At 43.8% G+C, this 12,936-nt stretch overlaps 1 protein-coding gene and 1 pseudogene across 2 annotated transcripts in view; one reads left to right on the top strand and one right to left on the bottom strand.

Annotated features, from left to right (window-relative positions):
• Nucleotides 1-12,936, bottom strand: part of JARID2 (jumonji and AT-rich interaction domain containing 2) — a 296,798-nt gene that overhangs the window by 172,035 nt on the left and 111,827 nt on the right. The gene's annotated exons all lie outside the window — the stretch shown is intronic.
• LOC136397769 (polyamine-modulated factor 1 pseudogene) lies at nt 953-1,604 on the top strand (annotated as a pseudogene).

Below are 12,936 nucleotides of genomic sequence, written 5' to 3'. Positions count from 1 at the left end.
GGACAAAGCAACATGAATGTTGGGGAAAGGATTAAGAGAAGACTCTAAAGCAGGGGTCTCCAAACTTTTTACACAGGGGACCAGTTCACTGTCCCTCAGACCACTGGAGGGCCGCCACATACAGTGCTCCTCTCACTGACCACCAATGAAAGAGGTGCCCCTTCTGGAAGTGTGGTGGGGGGCCGGATAAATGGCCTCAGGGGGCCGCATGTGGCCCGCGGGACGTAGTTTGGGGAAGCCTGCTCTAAAGAGAGTTTCTGGTTAACAACCCAGAGAGCTAGCTGAACTAGTTTAAACATACAGCCTCATGGTAATCTCAGCTAAGCATGATTACTCAAGATTTACTGCAGCCTTTAATGTTTTCTGTTATAAAAAATTACACATCAGCCCTGGCCAGTTGGCTCAGTGGTAGAGCGTTGGCCCAGTGTGTGGAAGTCCTGGGTTCAATTCCTGGCCAGGGCACACAGGAGAAGCACCCATCTGCTTCTCCACCCTTCCCCTTTCCCTTTCCCTTCCCCTTCCCCTTCTCCTTCCTCCCTCTCCCTCTCCCTCTCCCTCTCCCTCTCCCCCTCCCCCTCCCCTCCCCCTCTCCCTCTCTCTCTCTCTCTCTCTCTCTCTCTCTCTTCCCCTCCTGCAGACAAGGCTCCATTGGAGCAAAGTTGGCCCAGGAGCTGAGGGTGGCTCCATGGCCTCTGCCTCAGGCGCTAGAATGGCTCTGGTTGCAACAGGGCAACACCCCAGATGGGCAGAGCATCGCCCCCTAGTGGGCATGCCGGGTGGATCCCAGTTGGGCACATGTGGGAGTCTGTCTCTGCCTCCCTTCCTCTCACTAGAAAATAAAAAAATAATAAAAAATTAAAGGAAAACCAATACATATAGACTTTAAAAACCTCATGGCCTCAGATTCAGCTCAGAAATTTTCCTCTTAGAGATTTGGTGGTTCAACTTCAACATGGCCAAAGCAAGCAACGCCACTGTAGGTAGCGGCTGAGAGGTCATTCCCCAGATCTGTGTCCCACTACACCACCATTTTGAGGATGAAGCTCCTCGACACCACAGTGGATACTTTTCTCCAGAAGCTGGTCATCACCAAGAGCTATCCTAGATTCACCGACTGTTACAAGTGCTTCTACCAGCTGCAACCTGAGATGACACAGCAAATTTATGACAAGTTTATAACTCAGTTGCAGACATCTATCTGGGAGGAAATCTCTGAAATAAGAAGAGGGGAACCTGTAAGCTGTCTTGAATGCCTTGGATACAATTGTGGAAGAAGGCAAAGACCGAAAGGAGCCAGCCTGGTGCCCTAGCGGGACCCCTGAGAAAACCCTGCACAGCACCTTGGTGCCCCAACCTCCTGCAGCAGCGGGACATCCTGCAGCATCGTGTGCAGAAGCAGGAGGGTGAGAACAGGCAGCTGGCAGGTGCTGACCTGGCTGGGCGCAGGCACGTGGAGGAACTGCAGCTGTGGGGCCAGGCCCAGGGGCAAGCCTGACAGGCTCTACATAGAGGACAGAAGGAGCTGGTGGCCATGCTGAGGGACCCTGAGTAAGGAGGAGATGGCCAGGTCCAGGGGCAGAATGTGGTCAAGGTGAAGGGCAAGCTGCCTCTGAAAACAACTGACACGTGCCCAGTCCCTAAGCAGTGATGAAATTTGATGGGGGACAGGGCCTGAGCAGTCCCCACTACCATTGTGCCTTGGGCTCCCTTGAGGTCTCTCTCTCTCTCTCTCTCTCTCTCTCTCTTTCTCTCTCCCTTCAGATTCCTCCCTGTTCTCTTCTAACTTGAGGATTCTTGGCCAGGTCCCACGTGCAAATCAGGTACCATTCCTTCTGTCCTCTAGGTTCTGACCAATACCTCCACCCCACCCCACCCCACCCCCGCCAGTTCCTGAGCTTTCCCTAGGACCTGGCTTGGGGAATTTGCTTTCAGTCTCCACCGACTGCCCCCTTGCCAGCCAGCTGAGAGCCCTGCCATGTTCTCTCCCACGTCCATAAATAAACTTTCTCCACTTAAAAAAAATTTTTTTCCTCTTAAAAAAGGACATATACAGGAGTATCAGCTCCTTTCTACCAACTCTCCAGTCAAGCCTGAATTAGTTTGTAGAGAGAATCTCCCAGTATGTGATCAGCAGAAGGAAGTAAGCATTGGGGAAAGCTTGGAAGAGTCACCAGGGAAAGTGACTCAGGCTGTCTCTCTCCCTGCCAAATGAGGCATCTACTGATGCCAAAACATCCCATTTATAAGGCTGCACACAAGTGTGTACAGAGGGACCACACAGTAACTTTCAAAAGCCTAGAATAACTTCCAACATTACCCACAAAGTGGATGTTTTAAAAAAAAACCCCAGCAAATGTAAAAGTCATGGTGACTAGCGTTGACCCTACCCCTGAGAAAATAGCTCCTTCTCCAAGGTTACAGTACATCAGGTTTGTGTGACACAAACACATAAGTACCTCCCCTCTGCTGCCTGAACACTACACACTTGAACCAAAATTTACATATGAGGACAACTGAGACTTAGAAAGCCTAAACAATTTGAAGACTTGTCTGGGACTCTAGCGAGAAGGGAGGAATGAGATCCAGACCTCCAATGTCTTTCCATGACATTATATTGCCCCATGCTAGAAGAAAGGGTTTCTGTTTCCCTAGTGAACAGAACAATCCCAACCTAGTAGCTATCCCATGGGCACAAAACTGGAATTTTGCCCAAACTCTATCAGTTGTTCCCCTAATTAACTCATATTTGCCATTCAAGTATCGACTGAAAATGTCTCTCTTCACCTCCGAAAAGTTCTCCCAAATGGTCAGAGTATTCATACATTGTTCTCCTATTAGAAAAATATACTTACTCAAGGACTATAACCAATGACTGGCTACCCCACTAGACGGGAAGTGTCCTTAGATGAGCTCAATTTCTGTCCTCACTGCAGGGCCCAGCAAATACTCACAAATGTGAATGTTTAGCAATACCCTCTTCTTCACAAAAAAGTACCTTTAAGTAATGATGTTGACAACAAGAATGAAATTTACCATTATATTATATACCACTAATCCTAAAAATATGACTGTCAATTAAATAGGACACAATCGCTTAACCACGCTACAAAGTACCAGCATTTTGCCCTGGCCGGTTGGCTCAGTGGTAGAGCGTCGGCCTAGCGTGCGGAGGACCCAGGTTCAATTCCCGGCCAGGGCACACAGGAGACGTGCCCATTTGCTTCTCCACCCCTCCCCCTCTCCTTCCTCTCTGTCTCTCTCTTCCCCTCCCGCAGCCAAGGCTCCATTGGAGCAAAGATGGCCCGGGCGCTGGGGATGGCTCTGTGGCCTCTGCCTCAGGCGCTAGAGTGGCTCTGGTCGCAACATGGCGACGCCCAGGATGGGCAGAGCATCGCCCCCTGGTGGGCAGAGCATCGCCCCATGGTGGGCGTGCCGGGTGGATTCCGGTCCGGCGCATGCGGGAGTCTGTCTGACTGTCTCTCCCTGTTTCCAGCTTCAGAAAAAAATGAAGAAAAAAAAGAAACAAAATACCAGCATTTTGCTTTGAATTTTCACTAAATGCAGTTTCTTAACATTCAGGTGCCCTGAAATAGGCAGTCCTAATGAACCTCACTAACTTTATCTATTTAGGGGCCTTTTTTCTTTTCTTTAGGTCCCATAAAACACTTGGTAGTTGAATTGCATGAAAAAATGAAATTTTGGCCACAAGAAATACCTCTTTCACTAATATGCAATTTGCAGCCTGCTACTTCATTTCTGTGCCTTTGGCTTGTTCAAAATAACTTTACAACATAATCTGGCATTGAAATGAAGTTTTTTTTAAATCCTGTTTAAATAGGAGTTAACTGTAATATAAGAATACCTAATAATGCCTGTGATTTGAGCTGAAGTAATGGCAGTGTGAACACTGTGACCAGATTGGCTCTTGCTCAGGCTAGGAAAAATATCAATATATCACAGATGCCACCTAGTTACTTCTTATTTTAGGTATTTTAAAACTTGAAAATTTACCAAGTACCATTGATCAGTAACACTAAAGTTCTGCCACTGGCTACATGGTCTCCACATTATCAAGGAATATTTGTCAGGTGTCCACTTACATGTTTTAATGAACATTGTCCAGACAGAAATATCGAGGACCTGAGTGCGCTACTAGGGAAGACCTGCAGCCTGCCTTCATCATTAGACAGCAAAACACAACATGGTCCCTTCAGATGCCTACTCAGTAACAACACAAACAGCAGAACAATTATAAATACAGGGTCCTCAGGTTGCAGTTCCGTCCCTAAGACAGTGACACCCCTAGCCTAACACAAACAGAACACTTGCACTTTTGACAGTCCAAAATGCCCTAAGTGAGCTCACTGGGGGAGGCCAGCTTCCTCACTCAGATATAGCATTGCCGCGTTTTCTTCCACCCGGCACAACCAAACTAGTTCACTCACATAGTTTGTAAGTACGAGGCCAATGGCATAAGCGGAAACACACAGGTCTCAATTTTCTTAATTTTTTATTGGAGTAAGCATCCTAAATTCGAAACATTGTATGTTAAGACTGTAGTAATTTTAAGGCCCCTTGTAATGGCCTTGGCAGTCCATTCTATAATTTTACAAATATGTGCCTCTATTCATGCCTACAGTTTGCTCCATCACCCCCAAATTCTAGCCCTGAGTTAGAATAAGTGTGTATCCACAGACTTGCACAAATTAATTAGGGGATATTTTATTACTTCATATGAAGCTTCCCAAATTTTTTGAGCAGTATAATCTGGTCAATTTATGATACCTAATCTTTAGCTCTCAGACACGATAGGCCCCATTACCACCTATAAACCATTCTCTGTAAAACTTTCATCATCTAATGGATGGTGTAATGCCGGTGGCCGACCCAGGCAGGTCCACATTGGATCTGGGCAAACGGTAGAGAAAATGCAGAGCTGAGCTGGAAAGTGTCGGTCCTTTCCCTTTCATAGAGTCTCCCAAGGGCAGAGGAGGAAGTCTCTTCACAGCAGCAGGCCGAGGAACAGCAAAATGATCCTTCCCAGTGGTGGGCAGGCAATCCGCAATCCACTCTGAGGGCAAACATCTGTAGCCTTACATAGGCTATACACACGTGGTGCTGCCAAAGGCTCACGCACGAATCAGGCAGAGGTACAAGTGAGCAAGCTGCTTTCCCAACAGATGGTATAAAGTTAACAATGACCAGATATGACGTTTGTGATAAAAGGTCAGGAATCAAGGCGTGAGGAGAAATTTCCATCATTGGTGCTTGCTGTGACTCCAGAACACAACAGGCAAGGATTTTAGCTAGAATAGATGATGTGTGTATTATTAAGAAGGCTACTAGAAGAACCACTGGGTTTGATCCACCAGATCTTCAGCTTTCCCTCACTCCACTGCAGCCTACAGTGGAGAGCTGGGGTCCTTAGTGTTTCTTCTCTAGCTTCACTTCCACTTATGGCTGCCTTCCTTTTTCTCCCACGTTTCCTCAGGAGCTCCACATGCCCGATGAGCCAAAACCCATAATGATCTCCTGCCAAAACTGCAATTATCAAGCTGCCAAGGCCAAAACCCAATCCCGCTTCTAAAACAGTGCTCTTTAATTTGCACTCCACTCCCAGACTGAACAACACTGCAAATAGAAATGGGAATTTTCCAACCAGGAAATAGTTCTGACTGAACACTTCTCTGACTCTTTCTCTTTGGATAACCCAATTAGGCCCACTTCCCTCACATGCGCCTAACTAGGGCACATAATGTGGTTGTGACGGTAGATGGACATACTAAAAAGTTACCAGCCCACAGAATTCCACTCTCAGATGGAACATGTTTACTTTTTTCCCTCCAGTATCTTCCTCACCAAAAGGAAGCCACCATCTTGGATTAGAGCAGCGGTTTTCAACCTGTGGGTTGCGACCCCGGCGGGGGTCGAATGACCAAAACACAGGGATCGCCTAAAGCCATAAATATGTCGCCTAAAGCCATAAATATGTATTTTCCAATGGCTTTAGGCGACCCCTGTGTTTTGGTCGTTCGACCCCCACCAGGGTCGCAACCCACAGGTTGAGAACCGCTGGATTAGAGAATAAAAGCTAAAATGTCAATTTAGGTCCTTCAGCACTAACCAGCACCAATCTATATATCACCCATATTATGTGCTGAGACATCATGGTTGGGAATCTTTTTTCCTTTTTTTAAGGAAAACTGATAAACAGAGCAACATAAACTGCAAGGTCAAAGGAGAAATCATATAACAATGTGATCTAAAGAACTCACTGAAAATGTTTCCATCCCTAACACACACACTACTGAGTTGAAAAAACAAACAAACAACTTTCAACTGTGTTCCTGGAGTTCCTTTCATGGCCTTAACTAAGGAGTCTTACACTTCAACTTTCACCCTTTGTGCCTCAGTTGGTATACTATGCCCTGCCTCTTCCACTGATATATTAAATAATTTTTTATCCAACTGATTGGCTTAACCCTCCTACACACCCCCACAAACCACCCACAGACGGAGGCAGTAACTAGTAAATACTGCATGTGCTAGTGCGCACTTCCCACCCTGAGCCCCATGCAGCTGCTTCTCATCTAGCTGTTCACTATTCCCTTCTGCAAAGCCTAACTGTGGGTTTTTTACCCTCTAATGCAGAGGTCTCAAACTTGCGGCCCGCCCGCAGACTAATCCACAAACTACAGTTTCTGGTCGTTTTGTGACACTGAAAAGTGTTGCGTAACAGTTGCCTTTTGTAGACCTAGTGCGGCCAGCCGAACAGCTGTGATCTTGCTCTGCGGCCCACATGCTGAGTTGAGTTTGAGACCCCTGCTCTAATGGTTTCAATGAAGAATAAAGGGTAACTTCAAGTTTGACATTTTTATACTTGAGAAGAAAGCAAGAGCAATTCTCCCTGCCCTTTCAAGCATAACTAAAAAAGAAAAGAAAATCCCACTTAGCATCTAGAACAGGGGTCCCCAAACTTTTTACACAGGGGGCCAGTTCACTGTCCCTCAGACCGTTGGGGGGCCGCCACATACAGTGCTCCTCTCACTGACCACCAGTGAAAGAGGTGCCCCTTTCCGGAAGTGTGGCGGGAGCTGTATAAATGGTTTCAGGTGGCCACATGTGGCCCGCGGGCCGTAGTTTGGGGATGCCTGATCTAGAACAAAATATTAAATCAAATTAAAACTTTAAACCATTTCTGTGAGCTTATGAAATGTTTGAATCAGTCAGTGGAAGTTTCCAAATAACATTTTAGAAAATGCTGACTAGCCCTTCCCACCCAATATGCTGCTACAATGTAATGAAAATTCAGAGAGAAAACAGCATACTTAAGAGAAATAACCAAATGTCTTTATCCTGTTAAATGGATGTCAAGCCACCACAAACATACACACAAAGGGTAAATTTTTTAAGACCCCGAAAATCATATTTTTTAACAAATCATTGGTGTTACTGGTGAAGTGTCTCATTCTTGTCTGACCAGTGGTGACACAGTGGACAGAGCATTGACCTGGGACAACACTGAGACACCATGTTTGAAACCCTGAGGTCGCCAGCTTGAGCGTGGGCTTATCTGGCTTGAGCACAGGCTCACCAGCTTCATTCAGAGTGGAGTCAACTGCTTCAGTGTGGGATCACCGACTTGATCCCAAGGTCACTGGCTTAAATAAGAGGTCACTGACTTGCCTGAAGCTCCCAGTCAAGGCACATATGAACTAAAAGTGCCACAACTATGAGTTGATGCTTCTCATCTCTCTGCCTCTCTCTCCTCCCTCTCTCTTAGAAAAAAGGGAGGGGGGACTCATTTTCATTCACATCCTCAAAAATAAAATATTACCCGATGTACCCAGGAATCTAAAATATAATGTGAATGGAAACATTTCTCACAAACGTTCACCAACCAGTGAGTAATCAGAGAAAGCAAAAGGGATTCTGAAGGTTTAAAAGTTTAAAATTCTATGTAGATGAAAAAGGGGCCACATGCTATGCCTGACAAGCTCATGCCAGGCCTCCACAATGCCTTGCAGACCTACAGAAACCACACAGAATGGTCTGAAATTTAAACTTTCTAAATAAAATCAGTACATGGTGGGTAGTCCTGTCCTATGGCGGTATTTAGTCTAACAAAGGTCAATGCTTAACTTAATTGAACCTTTCTGTTGTCTTTTCTTTTTGTCTTTTTGCATCTACAATAACATCCTGGATAACATGCCTTTGAAATATAAATCATCTTCTTATCCGGTCCCCTCAGGGCAGCCAACCCACCAGGGGAGAAACCAACCAAACCCCTCATTGTTACAATTATTATCTTAACCATATTCTGTCTGCCTAAGTAAAAGAAGTTTTGAATATATACATTTTTACTTTTGGTCCAGTCCCAAAGATGTCCCCGCTTTGCTTTCTCCTGCCTCCCTAATCTATCACCAATGGATTTCCTGTAACCCCCTTGCGTTTTCTCCTTTGATTCTGGTGTATAAAATTATAAAGTAAGTGGTAAAACTGCCATTTTCCAGAGCATTTTCTCAATCCATTGAGACTTTGCTTCCAGGCAGTTGTCATCAGTTTGGCTCAAATAAACTCATTAAAATTCTTACAGGTTTAGACATTTATTACGCTGACACTTAAAAGAATGCTTGCTTTCTTAAAATAAAATAACCACTTCTCTCATCAGCCAGCATGCATGCTCTTCTCCCTTTCTTTCTACAGACCCCCAAACACATTCTCATTAAATCTTGCATTATATCAACATATTCCCTTTCTTTCTACCGTAAAATAACTTAGGACAGCACATTTCCCCTAGGCTCTCCTTGCCCCATATCATCATTCTCCACATAATTCATAGACAAATTCTCAAATATAGTAGCAAATCTTTAAATATAGTAGCTACTCAATGCTTAAGTGCATAACGTGTTCTTGTGCACTCGGATTACTTACCTAATTATCTCCGGTGAGGAGAGTCAAATATTGCTTAAGAAAATCATTCTACCTGGATCTTTTTCTGATGTAAAATAGTTCAATTACATTACTTTGACCACTATATTTAAAATCTACTTGGAATTACAAACATCCAAATGCTTAGTCCACTGGGGCATATTCAGGACAAATGAAATCAAGCAATGCTTGTGGAGGTAGCCAGGAAGGTTTCTTTATTGGGGAGAGGGAGGGGGTGTCTAAGTGTTACAACAGAAACAGGACCAGCTTGGAACAGGTCTGCCTCTAGCAGACCTACAGATCAGTGGTTCTCAACCTTTCTAATGCCGTGACCCCGCAATACAGTTCCTCATGTTGCGGTGACCCCAAACCAAAAAATAATTTTGGTGGCTACTTCATAATTGTAATTTTGCTACAGTTATGATTCAGAATGTAAATACCTGATATGCATTATGTATTTTCCGATGGCTTTAGGCGACCCCGCCAGGGTAGCAACCCACAGGTTGAGAACCGCTGCTATAGAGAGTGGATTCTTGAACAGAAGTCCAGGTGATTTTGAGGGTACGTTTATTAAAGCTGGGAACAGTGAAATAAGGAAGGGCCTCGAATAGATGAAGCAACGGGAGACAGCCTAGCCTTAGCAGGGCTGCTGTCAGCTCACTAGAGAGTCAGAAAAAGGGGGCCTTGGAGACAGGTTCAGGGGTTAGCACAGGACAAGTTGCCACTTCTTGCCCACTGCTCCTCTGGTTGCAAGTCTCATAGGGAACCTTAGATTAGGAGATGCACATCTGTGGGGGAAGGAGAGGGGAAGGGAAAGGCATGGGCATGCTTCTGGGAGATAGAGTGTCCAGGAAGGATTTGTTGGGTGGCTCCACTGTCCTCTCTCCCAGGGAAAGGAAGGGAGATTCTTTTCTTCTATTATGTATACAGGTGCATCACCCAAACGCAGAAAAGCAGGAATGAAGGAAAAGCCACACCAAAGCTGACTAATCTGCCCTACAAACCAGAGAACAATCAGCAAGCTAATTGAATCCAGAATCTGGGGAAGCCAAGAAAACTTAAAAGGGGTGCAAACATTTATAACAAGATGAGGAGACTCATGGATTTAATTACTTCCACGACACATGACAATTAAGAATAAATGGTGGAAAACCACAAGACAGTAGACAGGGAGGAAAAAAGGTAAACATTGATTGCCATTAGTGTTAACAACAGGAGTTTCTAACACCTGCTATAAGCTACTGTGGAATAAAAAATGAATTACTCTCCCAGTGAATAAATGAATGCATTAATGTAAGCCAGGTTCTTTGGAAAGCACATTTAAACTCTTTTAAACCACCAAAGTAACATTCCGCAAATAGATGCTTCAATGTACATTTAGCAAGATGGAAAGTATTTGACCTCTTCAAAGCTTCCAGCCTACATCTGACAACAAAACACAGAATCTAGTGTTACCAGACAGAAAATTCACTTAATAAAATATTTATCATTTCAAATACAAACAGCTGAATCACAACAAAAACAATGAACATTTATTGAATGTGTTCCATGTACCACCACAACGAATTCCCAGAACAACCCTCGGAAGGAAAGACTGACTTTACCCAGACTGCACAGTTACCAAGTGGTTCAATGCCAGGCAGTTCCCTTCCAAAGCAACCTACCAAAGTGGTCTGGAGCTCAGCCTTAGACCATCCACAAGGCTCAATGACACCCAAACAGCAATTAACAACCTGAGAGCTGTATTAAACCAGAACCATACTCATGGTACTCTAAGAACACATAAGAAAATGAAAATCCTCTTCGGAAAATTTCTATCTAAATGGAATAATGTCAAAATTTATATTTTAAGGGAGAGTACATTTATAAAAGCTATAAAATTTATAAAATGCACAGATAGTCTTGTTTCATTCCCCAAAACACAGTATTAATAAAATGACAGCTATGTGTAACTATAAATTTATTTTCGGTTGAATCATATCCCCTCCCCCAAGAACCACTTTCTTATATGCTAATTTATATCAAAAACTCTTTCTCCATTACACAAGCAAAAGACAAAAATACAATGACTGGAAAAAAATAAATTGGGCAGACTTAGAGTCCAAAGAGACACCAATTTACAATGGTTCCCAAACTTGGCTGCAGCTCAAATCATGATAGAAGGGCTCTACTCATTATTCCAAACCAGAGTAGCCAAGGGTAGATAGAGCTCATGACAGTGAATTTTTGTAGTTCCACAGGGATTTAGACACACATCCCTGGTTAAGAATGTAAGAGGATACATACTGCATTCCTGAATCTACTCCAGCCTCTCTTTAAAAGGCTTTTGAAAAAAACCTGTCTAAACATATAGATGGTAAGCAGCATGTAAGTCTCTGCTCTAAAGCTTAGAAAAACAAGAACCGGTTCTAAAAATTTCAGACAGGTGTAGTAAGAAAGCAGTAAGAACGAACACCATCATCCCCAAGCCTGGAAATCAACTGCAGCAATAAAAGCACAAGTTACCCAGAGTGTCTATACAAAGAAATCACATTCGACCTGGAACACTGAGGTCGCTGATTCAAAACCCCGGGCTTGCCTGGTCAAGGCACATATGGAAGTTGATGCTTCCTGCTCCCCCCACTTCGCTCGCGCGCTCTCTCTCTCTCTCTCTCTCTCTCTCTCTCTTTTGACACACACAAATGAATAAATAAAGTCTTTAAAAAAAAGAAATCACATTCAATGAGCAGGTTATGATTTCTACAACAGCAAATTCACTTTTGTAATTAAATTAGGCTTTGGCAAAAAAATAAAAAATAATGTATCTTTTGACAGTTAAAGTTTAACTATGCAAGTGAAAAAGATGATAATCCAAAACAGCAATTAATCCAAGTCTTTAAAAATGTATTGTGATAACAGTAGCATTTTTATAGCTTAAGTTACCAATAAAATTATGTATACATAGATGTACAGAGCAGTACAATAGCTAGAGATTTAAAACAATTGTAGTCGCCCTGGCTGGTTGGCTCAGTGGTGGAGCGTCAGCCTGGCATGTGGGAGTCCCAGGTTCGATTCCCGGCCAGGGCACACAGGAGAAGCACCCATCTGCTTCTCCACCCCTCCCCCTCTCCTTCCTCTCTGTCTCTCTCTTCCCCTCCTGCAGCCAAGGCTCCATTGGAGCAAAGATGGCCCAGGCGCTGAGGATGGCTCTATGGCCTCTGCCTCAGGCGCTAGAATGGCTCTGGTTGCAACAGAGTGAAGCCCCAGAGGGGCAGAGCATCGCCCCCTGGTGGGCATGCCGGGTGGATCCCGGTCGGGCACATGTGGGAGTCTGTCTGACTACCTCACCATTTCCAACTTCAGAAAAATACAAAATAAATAAATAAATAAAACAATTGTAGCTAATGAAAAGGTGACTTACAGAAAGCACAATAACAGGACAACACAGACAGCTTGGGATTAAAATATTTCTGCAGACACTAAAGTAACATTAAAAAAAAGCTACGCAATAGGATAGAAACCACTACAATAATCCAGTCAATAATGAAAATTCTGTATTCATAGACAGAAACAGTCATAGATAACTTCTAAAATCAGAGGAGGGCTGGGAATGTTCTAGAATTAGATGATGGTAATGATTGCACAACCGTTAAGAACTCACTAAAAATCGCTGAAATGTACAATTTATATGTAACTTATATCTTAGTAAAGCTGTTTAAGAAAACAGCAGAGAGCTCATCAGACTTTCATACAAATCTCTTTCAAAAAATTCTGTTTTTCATTATGACAAGTACATCAGCCAGAACTATACACTCACTCCTAACCCCAGTATAGCTAGGGAAATCTCTATATGCCAAAGTGTGGTTAATCTTTGTTACAGGGAACATGACAGAATGGAAGACAGGAAATTATATATTCAAGCACGACGCACTGAATAAAAATAACAGAATCAGTGAACATCGCCCTCTCTCATCTACTTTCCAAAATGACTTTAGGTTTGATCATTACTTTACAGTCAACTATGAA

Source organism: Saccopteryx leptura, chromosome 3, assembly GCF_036850995.1.
Source record: "Saccopteryx leptura isolate mSacLep1 chromosome 3, mSacLep1_pri_phased_curated, whole genome shotgun sequence".
NCBI lineage: Eukaryota > Metazoa > Chordata > Mammalia > Chiroptera > Emballonuridae > Saccopteryx > Saccopteryx leptura.
This window is presented reverse-complemented; position numbering and strand designations above follow the sequence as displayed.